This window comes from Brassica napus, chromosome C1 (assembly GCF_020379485.1).
Source record: "Brassica napus cultivar Da-Ae chromosome C1, Da-Ae, whole genome shotgun sequence".
NCBI lineage: Eukaryota > Viridiplantae > Streptophyta > Magnoliopsida > Brassicales > Brassicaceae > Brassica > Brassica napus.
The window spans coordinates 20,599,524-20,610,757 of record NC_063444.1 but is presented as its reverse complement, the minus strand read 5'-3'; positions in this window follow the sequence as shown (position 1 = coordinate 20,610,757).

Genomic DNA, 11,234 nt, shown 5'->3' with positions numbered 1-11,234 from the left:
ACATGATTGGGAGGAGTGGCAGAAGGCCATTCAAATTGAATTATTCTCCATGAATAAAAGAAATGTCTTTGGACCTATAGTCATAACGCCTGAGAATATAAATCTTGTTGGGTATAAGTGGGTATTCGTGAGAAAAGTAACACGATATAAAACCTGATTAGTTGCCCAAAGATTTTCTCAGAGACCGGGAATTGATTTTGAGAAAATGTATTCTCCGGTAATGGATGCAATTATGTTTAGATTTTTGATGAGCCTAATGGCATCTAAAAATCTTGAAATGCAACTTATAGATGTTTTGACTACATATTTGTATGGATCGTTGGATAACGATATATATATGAAACTCCCTGAGGGATTGAAAATGCCAGGGGCATTGAAAGAAAAATCCAGGGAGATTTGTTTGGTCAAGTTACAGCGATCACTTTACGGATTATAGCAATCCGGACGCATGTGGTACAATCGCTTAAGTGAATATCTTTTGATAAAGGACTCCAATGGTAAATAGATCTCTCGATGTTGAAAGAGATGTTTAAAAGATCCTGGGAAGATCTTATATAAATAAGTACTTTGAAGATGCTAATGGTAATAAAGCATATGTGAGCTTATATATCTTGCGAGTTGTATTTGATTAAATATACTTTTAGACACTAATGTCTTTGCAAGATCCTGCTCATTTCCTATTCATGGAAATTGGAACGGCGTCGAGAATATCCGTTCTCTCCAAGGTATGTTTTAAATTAGGGTTGATGTATTCTAGAAAACCCGAGTTTGGTATGGTTTTGCAGATACATGCTATTTATAAAGTCGAACACAAACTGGATATGGTTTTACAATTGGTAAAACCGCGATTACATAGCGTTCCGAGAAACGATCCTAGGTTTCGACTTCTTCAAAGCATGTCGAGAATATGTGTGGCATCGGTCAATAAGTCACCACATATAAGAATTAAGCGGAATAGTCAACGAGAAAGAGCCGACGAAAACATTTGAAGATAATTCGGCTTGTGTCGCTCAACTCAAATAAGGTTACATTAAGAGTGACAGAACGAAGCATATCCCTCCAAGATTCTTCTCGTACATAAGGAAGCTCAAGAAAAATAAAAAGGTGGACATCAAATATGTACGGTCATGCGACAATCCAGTTGACTTGTTTACAAAAGCTCTTTCGACTACAACATTCCGAAGACACGTATATGGCATCAGAATGCGGCATTTGCGTGATCTGTAAGGAAAAAGCTAAGTCCACTATTCTCAGGAGGAGATTACGGCAGTGTACTCTTTTTCCCTCTTCACGGTTTTTATCCCACAGAGTTTTTCCGTGATTAGATTTTTAACGAGGCACTACGTAATAGAAAATGGATAATCAACGAGGAGTGTTAAAAGATATCGCAGAAGATGATTATCCATTTACTTACCACCGCCTTTGACCAACCGACGTACCATTATTTTATGTATTTCTTCACAGTATAAATATGGTACTTCTCCTTCCTTTGTACGATGAGAAAGACAATATAAGATCATAAGATATAAAGGCTTTATCACTCGTCTCTCTCTCGTACACGATATATATATATATTTACTTCTTACTTATTACACAACATATAGGATATTCATAGAAAACATATAAATACGACTAAAGAATAATCAAGCAAAAAAAAAGATGGGGATGTGATATGAACATCATCTTATATAAACAAAAGATTATTTTCAGCTTTATATAAATATATATTTATTTAAAGCTACTCATCTATTTTAAGAGATATATGTATCTTGAAAAATTTGAGAGAAATATATAAATGTCTTAAAGGATTCAAAGTATGGCATATGCAGAATAGTATATATCTTCTTTTAATGATATAACTAGGCACTGATCCGTCCAAGCTTACGGATATTTTCTTATATTTTTAGAGTATAAAATTTAGAGTTTCTAATAGTCGATATACACATAGAAGAAGGTCAAACTAAACGGATATAATTTCTGAAATTGGATGAGATGGAAAACGGTGTCGATCAGTATACGTTTTTACCAAGGCTGTCATATGTGATTCATTAATTGTGAACCCAACCATTTTTGGGTATTCCGAGCAGAAAATTTGAGATTCTTCGTCGGGGTTCTCTTCGGAAGCGTTCGACATCGTCTTATGGTGATGTAAGAAAATCAAGTCACCACCATCAAAGTTCAAAAAAAATGAGAGGTGGTTCGTCAACAAGTGATGGTTTAATGGGATCCAAAAACTCATCCCACAATCATCTATGAGGACACTCAATTGGAACTGTCGAGGGATTGAGAACGACCTCACAGTTCGACGCCTTACAGAGATGTGTCAGAAGCATCGCCCAGGACTTGTGTTTCTTTCTGAGACGAAGAACAGAAGGATGATGTTGCAAAACATTCAAGCCGACTTAGGATTTGATCATTTGTTTACTGTTGAGCTACTTGGACTCATCGGAAGTTTATCTTTATTTTTTATGGATGAATTTCAAGTTAATGTTTTATTTTCGAATAACCGTACGATTGACATTAAGGCAGTCATAGATGGAATAAAAGTCTATATGACGTTTGTTTATGGGGACCTTTACTAGAACGACGATACTAAGTTTGGGAACGTCTTACGCGTTTCTCAACAACAAGAAATGGACCTTGGTTCATGATAGGAGATTTTAATGAAATCACAGGTCATAATGAGAAAGAAGGAGGGAGACAACGTCCTGATAGTTCATTCCTCCCCTGTAAGCAGATACTTAATGACTGTGGGATGCTAGAGTTTCCTTTCATGGGGGACATGCTCTCTTGTGTAGGGAAGAGAGCAGGAGGAACAAATGTTCGATGTCGCTTAGAAAGAGCAGTAGAAAATTCATATTGGCATGAGAAGTTTTCACACTCGACTGTGAAGTATATGAGGTTATGGGGATCGGACCATCGTCTGATTCTTGCAGACATACTCATAAAGCCAATTGAGAGATCAAAGATCAAAAAAATTCAATTTTGATAAAAGATGGCTGGATAATGAGGAGCTAAGGCAAGTTATTCTTGAGGGATGGAAATCTCCTGATCTTCCTCCCAATGCGACTATTTATAATGGAACATATTTCCAGCTGCAGAAGAGCCTTGAGAAAATGGAGGAAACAACATAATGTTAACTCGGCAAAATTAGTGGAGGAGCTTAAAGAAAAAGTGGAGGGTTTGTACGCAGATGATAACGCTACAACTGAGGAAATTGCAGCAGCGTTGAAGGAACTCTCTAATACTCTTAAAGAAGAAGAAATGTTCTGGAAACAGAAGAGTCGAGTGTTTTGGCTGAGAGAAGGTGACATAAATACAAAAAAAAATTCATGCATTAAAAAAGCAAAGAAGAGCAAGGAATAAAATCACACAGCTCCTAGACGCGAATGGAAATATAGTTGAGGATGAAGAAAGATTAGTAGCCATTGCTACTAGCTACTTTAGGCAGATCTTTGAATCATCAAATCCAGAGGACATTAAAGAAGCACTAGCTCAAGTTCCTACGACAATCACTGGATCAATGAATGACAACCTTACAGCTGCGGTCTCTGAATGGGAGGTCAAATTAGCGATCTTTGCTATGCATCCAAAAAAGGCTCTAGGACCAGATGAGACGACTGCGCTTTTCTATCAGAAATTATGGGATATAGTAAAGGAGGATTTAACTCTTATGGTTAATAAATTCCTTTTTGAGAGGACGGTGGCGAATGGACTGGATGATACAAATATATGTCTCATCCCAAAGACAACAAAGCCTCATTAAAATGGCTCAGTTTAGACCCATTAGCTTGTGCAACGTCAGTTACAAGATAATCTCTAAGGTCTTATCCCAGAGATTAAAGAAAGTGCTACCAGGATTGATATCAGAAACCTAATCAGCTTTTGTTGCTGGGAGACAGATTTCAGACAACATTATGATTGCTCAGGAGATGTTCCACGCTCTGAGAACTAAACCAAGTAGACGCAATAAAAGGATGGCCATCAAGACAGACATGAGCAAAACATATGACAGGATGGAATGGTCTTTTATTGAAGCTGTCATACGCAAGATGAGTTTCTCAAAAAACATGGATCACCTAGATAATGCGTTGTATTACGTCGGTGAAATATAAGGTCCTTATGAATGGAGAGCCAAGAGGAAATATTGTTTCAGGTAGAGGTCTATGCCAAGGAGATCCTTTGCCTCCTTTCATTTTTATTCTATGTACGGAAGCGCTCGTTAGCCTTCTCAATCATGCAGAGAACCAAGGAAAGATAACAGGGACGCGCGTCACACGCGCGTGTCCGTCAGTATCCCACCTTCTCTTTGCAGATGATATCATTTTCTTCTGTAAAGCGGAGCCCCGTGAATGTGAAGAAGTAATGAAAGTAGTCAGAAAATATGGCAAAGCATCAGGTCAATGTATTAACTTTGATAAATCATCCTTACTCTTTGGTAAGCGGATTAATGCAACTATTAGACAAGAGATTAAAGATGCACTTGAAATACAGAACGAAGGAGGAATGAGAACTTACTTAGGTATCCCATAATACATTAGTGGATCCAAGTGCAAACTTTTTGCATTTCTAAAAAATAAGTTGATGCATAGAGTGAATGGATGGACAGGTAGATGGCTCTCAAAAAGAGGGAAGGAAGTGTTGATTAAATATATTTTGCTCGCTCTTCCAACATACGTTATGTCTACTTTTCTTCTCCCATTGGAGATATGTGAAAACCTAATCAGTGCCATTTTCCAATTCTGGTGGAGTTCAAATCCACCAAAAAAGAGGAATACACTGGGCGAAATAGAAAAAAAGTATGTTTACCAAGAGAGGAAGGTGGGATCGGTTTCCGTATGATCCATGAATTCAATCTGGCACTATTGGCAAAACAACTATGGAGACTAGTTCAATTCCCTGATTCTTTGGTTGCCCGGGTCTTGAGGAAAAGATACTATAGATTGAGTTCTCCACTAAGAGCGAACACTGTTAGCAGCCCATCCTATGTGTGGACAAGCATTTCTGCTACAATGAAGTTGTTATTACTGGGATCAGACAGAAGATACATTCAGGTTATGAAGTCAAGGTGTGGGAGGATCCGTGGATTCCAACGACCCCTGCGAGACCAGCTATCCCCCTAGCACCAGTTATGCACCCTAATATGAGAGTCAGCGATCTCATTGACCAGGTATCGAAGGATTGGGATGTTGGTCTATTGGAGAACAATGTCAATCTTGAGGACATACCACTCATAAGGAGTTTGGCCATAAGCTCAACTCATCGTCGGGATACATTATGTTGGAACTACACAAGGAATGGCCAATACACGGTTAAATCTGGATATTGAGTGGCTTTGAATTTATTAAAGACAACGGAAGGAAAGGAATTTTTGGAGCCAAGCATTACTAAGCTCCAAGCCTTTTCTTAGAAGTTAAAGGCGCCTAAGAAGATATATCAACTTATATGGCAATTGTTAACTGGTCATGTGGCAGTAACAAGGAATGTAACAAGACGTAATATGAGGTGTGACAACTACTGGCCAAGATGTGGAGAACTAAAAGAAACTGTAACCCATGCCATATTCAAATGTCCGCCAGCTCTCCAAGTTTGGTCATTATCATCAACTCCAATAAGCCCAGACATATTCCCAGTACCAAGTGTCTACACAAATATGGAATACCTATGCTGGAGGAAAAATAACATTATCGAGCCAAAACGAGATAGGGATCCTTATCCCTGGATAATATGATATATTTGGAAGGCTAGGAACGATAAACTTTTCAGGGGGATAGATATAGATCATTTGGAGCTAGTTCGACATGCAGAAAGTGAATGCCAAGTTTGGTTTGATGCCAACAAAGTGGTACAACCAGTGATACAAGATAACAATACTGACAAACCCCAAGTCATAAGCTTGGGTGATATTTACTTGTTAGATGGATCTTGGATATCCTCTGCTCACTTTAGTGGATGCATATGGGTATGGATGGACAGTGGTGGGAATATTCAACTTATTGGGACAAGAAATTTCACTCAACGCGAATAAGCCTTGCATTCAGAAGTAGAAGCATTTCGATGGGCGATGGAGAATATGCTTCAACATTCAACATGCCAAAGCTTCGGGACCGACTGTAAGGAGCTTATTGCAATGATAAAGGAACCTTAGGCTTGGCCAAGCTTTGCGACGAAATTGGAGAGGATAGAGACGCTACAGATATGCTTCCCGGATTTCAACATCACTCATGTTCCACGAGCGTGCAATCAGATATAAGACTTTTTAGCTAAGACTGCTAGATCATTCCATAAAGAATTACATTTTATTGGTTGTTTTATTCCGGTTTAGTTACACACACCACCTCAGCCTTGAATAATAAAATGGCCTTTTGATGTCAAAAAAAAAAAATCAACCATTTTTATAGCCGTAGGTAGTTAATATTTTAACGAATATATGCACTGATTTAGTAAGTCATAGATATTAAGGAATAAATGATATATGAATTTCTAGAGAGAGTCCATTTAAAAAAAATATGAAATATGAATTTTTAGAAAGGGTCTATTTTAATAAAATAGATTTTTTATATATTACTTAATGTCCCTTAGAATTTCTGATGTGGGATATATATCCCTAATAGCCGTTCTCGAGATGATGGCTCTTATCGGCCAGAAATCTCAGAATTTTAGGACATTTATACTCGGTCGAGCGAGTTTAACACAACTTTTATACTCCGTTTGAAGGGTTAATCACGACCTTTATACCCGGTCAGAAAGGTTAATTTTTAATTTTGATTAGGAGTTTAGGGTATTTAGAATTTGGACTCTGATACCATGTTAGATTCGGGTTTAGTTATGGGCTTCCAACTTAAAACCAAATGGTTTTAAGTTGGAAGCCCATAACTAAACCCGAATATAATATGGTATCTAACATGGTTTTAAGTTGGAAGCGCAATCAGACTGCTGATTTTTTTGCTAAGATTGATAGATTCTTCTATAGGGAGTTACATTTTATTGGTTGTTCTATTCCGGTTTGGTTACCCAGACCACCTCAAGTTTGAATAATAGAATGGTCTTTTTTACGTCAAAAAAAAAATAGATAATTTGATCGAACCATATATATCTATTTTAAAGGATTCAAAGTATGGTGGCATATGCAGAATAATATGTATGCTTTTTTTTTTTGCTTTGATGACCGTGGGGTTCCCAGGCGGTAAGTCCAGACTAATCTCCACAAGGCCTTCCATCCGGGCACGCACGGTTATAGACGGGAAGGTGGCCAAGACGACTCGAACCCAGGGCGGGCACTCCAGCCGGAGTTTCAATACCAATAGACTAAGAGCTCTTGGTTTATGTATGCTTTTAATGATATAAAAATTTGTTCGAATCATATTGGTGAAAGGATATATATAGATCATAACAAATAAGAGGTGGAAAGAATAAATGAATAACAGAAAAAAAAAAGATAAGGGGTTGTGATTAATTAGGGGTATATATTGTAATATTCAATAATATATATAGCATATTCTAGCCATGAATTTGATATGGTTATAGGGTAAATTATAGTTTTTTGATGGTTATACAATATGATTTCTCTTTAAAAACTCTAAATCGGTTATCATTATATATTTTGTGTTTTATTAAAATAACATATATCAGATTATATAATATTTCACAAAAATAAATTTAAAATTTTACAATGAATAACCGAACTGTATATATAATTTTTATTTATTTGAGTGACTTAATTGTAAATTATTATTCAGTTTAAAAAGTTAATGCATTTTTTACCAAAAGAAATATTATTAATGCAATTTAATATATCTAAAATAATAGATATATTTAAAATCACAAAGTTAATTGAAATAACAGTATACATTTATTTATATGATTATCGTCGTTCCTACAAGAACCCTATTTATATGAAGAAACCATGATTGTATGTATAAGAAGTGAAAGCAAAGTGGGACCAATTGAGAAACACAGTCCATGTGAAGAAGTTCCATCAGCTTCTGATTAGATATGGAACTGAAACGAAAGTGAGATAGAGAGAAGACAGAGGAAAAGAACATAACAGAACCTAAACCAAGTTTGTAACTCTACATTCTTCTTCCCTCTCTCTCTCTCCAATAACTACTCTTGCACCAAATAGAATGTAAGAAATTTTTTTTTTTTTGATCAAATATAGAATGTAAGAAACTAAAAGCTCATCTTTATGTATTAGCTTTTGCCATAAAAACAAAACATAAAAATAAAGTAACTCACCTAATCGTTTCTTCTTTTGCTTCTTTGGTTCTAACGTTATATACATATAGATTTGATATTGAAAAAAAAGGAACAGAAAATGGATATGACGGAGCAATAAATGATATGACAGTGAAAGCATGGCTCATTGTAGAAACACTGTTCTCTCCCTGTCTCGGTAAGAAAGATTTGTTAAGTAGCAGTGATGAGAAGCCACCAAGCACTATACTCCAAAATCTCTCTACATACATAAATGCTCGGTATAAAATAGTTATGATAAAAATATCATACATTATTATTCATTTATTTGAATAAGTATCCTCCAAACTAAACCCTAATTTATATTCACGAATAGCTCGTAATTAACGAACTCTGGCGAGTAACAGCATATTGTGGTTGAAGTCTCTTGGATGGTGTATTCGTCGTATGAGTCTCATCGTATTGTATACGTATGTAATGTATACTTTGTGAAAATTTTAAATTTAAAAATTAAGAATTAAAAGAACAAAAAAAAGAGGTAGACAAGTTACACACACACAGGGCTCGAGAAGGGACAAGACTCTGCGGCTTATACCCTTTTTTGGGGGGACTCACTCTTCATATCATTCACTCCCTCTCCTTTTCTCCTCCGCGTCAAATCTGGTTCCCATCCTTCCCCTATTTAATAAATATTCCTATATTCACTATTTATTTATTTCTTACGTAGTACTACGCAGTGCGCCAATGTTACTTTATTAATGTCCAAAACCAATAATTAATGTCCAAAACCAATAATTTTTGGATCACGGTTTAATATGATACATACGACCCGATCAAATTTGATTCAATAGTCTGGTTTAATATATTTTTAATGTATACATTTAAAGATAATATTAATAAATATGATACATAACTAAAATATAAATAAATTTAAAACATAAAACTTATTAATATAACTAGTTTTATGTTTATATGGATGATTTATAGATTTTTTATAGTTTTAGTAGTTTTTATCAGTTTAATAACTCTGAGATCCAATCCGACTACGTGACCGGTTCATGGTAGAACTAATTATTAAATCTAATCCAACTATGTAACCGGTTCATGCTCAAATCCGGTTTAACCATCGGATCGGCCGGGTTTTAAAATCACTGCTATGCACTAAGCAGAAACATCTTAATTTGTTATAACTTAGTTTACAATTACAGTTTTAACAGATTCTGATTAATTCGGTCACAGTCGGCTTAAAGATTTTGAAAACTATAAACAATTTACCAAAGATTTTGATAAAAGAATTTTTTTAAAAAAATTTAAAAGTCTTTTTTATGTAAATTTATTTAAAAGATCTAGAGATCATAGACCAATGCTTGACTGGTCTATGCCACCCTTCATTTCTTTATTGTAAAACGGGCTTTGTAGTAGTATGTTCATACTTGCTGTAACATGTGAATGTGCATCAACTAAGTCTTTAATTTTCTGTCTTGTAATTAAATTAGACGTATGCAATAGGTATTATTCTAACAAATTCCGTATTAAAACTAACACGACCAATTCATAATAATTTAGGGGTTCAATATTCGTTTAAGAGACCAGAGCTCAAATCTTTATAATACGACTTCAGTTAGGTTTGTCATCTTTAACAAAACAAAAAGGTTTGTCAGCATAAACGCATTATATGATAGTATGAATATCTGTAAATCACACGAATTAAAACTTGAATTTGGCCCGGAAACACCTGATTATATATTTAGAAAAATTTACCCTTAAAAGACATATTTTGTGTTTTCAATTACATATTTCGACACTTTAAGTTTGTAAAACACTTTCTCAGATCATTTTGTCTATTCTGCCCTTAAACTATACATTAATCGTGTTTGAATAAATAATGTATCATAAAAATATTTTTTATTTTATTTTGCATTGATAACTCAAAACCTCCGATTCCTCTTTCTCTTAACTTAATATACAACTCAATTATTTTCTTCACCGTTGTCTTCATTCCATAATGTTATTTAGCCTAATCCTGATTTAATCTATCGTCACATTCATCTCTAATCTTTCTCAAATCTCCTCTTGTCAACTTCTTTGTTGAGAACTGTCCGGTTTCTTTGTCTCCTCCACTCACATCGAGCCATCGTTTTTGATATTGTTGTATCTTGGAACCCGCCGCAACCCTAACTGTAATTTTTATCTCCTCCATCTCACATCGAACCCAAACCCGCCGTTTTCGAGATCTGTTTGACTGGTTCACCGACAATTTTCAACATGAAAGGTTTGATTTTTATTCCAAAAGCTATCTTTTTAGATTTGCTCAATTTCTCTTCTACGTCTCAATCCTGGACTTGCTTATACTGAAATTTTCACTACACATTTTTGAGCACTGATCAAAATCAGATTGCGGATCCCCAGATCCCTTGTCCAACATAGAAATCCCATTCCAAAAATTTCTTGCCTCGATTTTACCCATCCACACTTCCACTGACCACAATCACAAAGTTCATGACTCCATCATCCACAAAACACCAAATCACATAAATTATGTCCATACTACTCCTTCGGGTGACTCAATTGTCCACAAATCGAACCATTTTAGCTTTTTTTGTTTCTAAGAATAAACTCTCAACTCTCGTCTTCTTGTTCGCCTCCTTGTTCTTAAATTTGTTGAGAACGGTGAAGAACACTCTACTCCCCATCACCTGTTCACCGTAACCACAAGCACTGCATCCATACTTATCCATCCATAAGTACATGTTCAGTGTCGACAATGCAGCATTTGTCGGTTTGTTGTTTGCCTTATATTCATATCTTCCATGTGTCTAACGAACAAATCCTTTTAGTGTATCTGGTTTTCCGACATGATAGTTTTGTAACTTGTTTTTTGGAATTGTACTTCATGACATCTTTGTTAATTCTTGAATGTGGTTTTTGTGTATCTGGTTTTCTTATTTTGGAGGTGTGTTGGATTTTTGTGGATTAATTACAACAATTTCTCCATTGAGTTTTAGGATGTTCTAGGATGTTGTGGATTGTGTTACAAC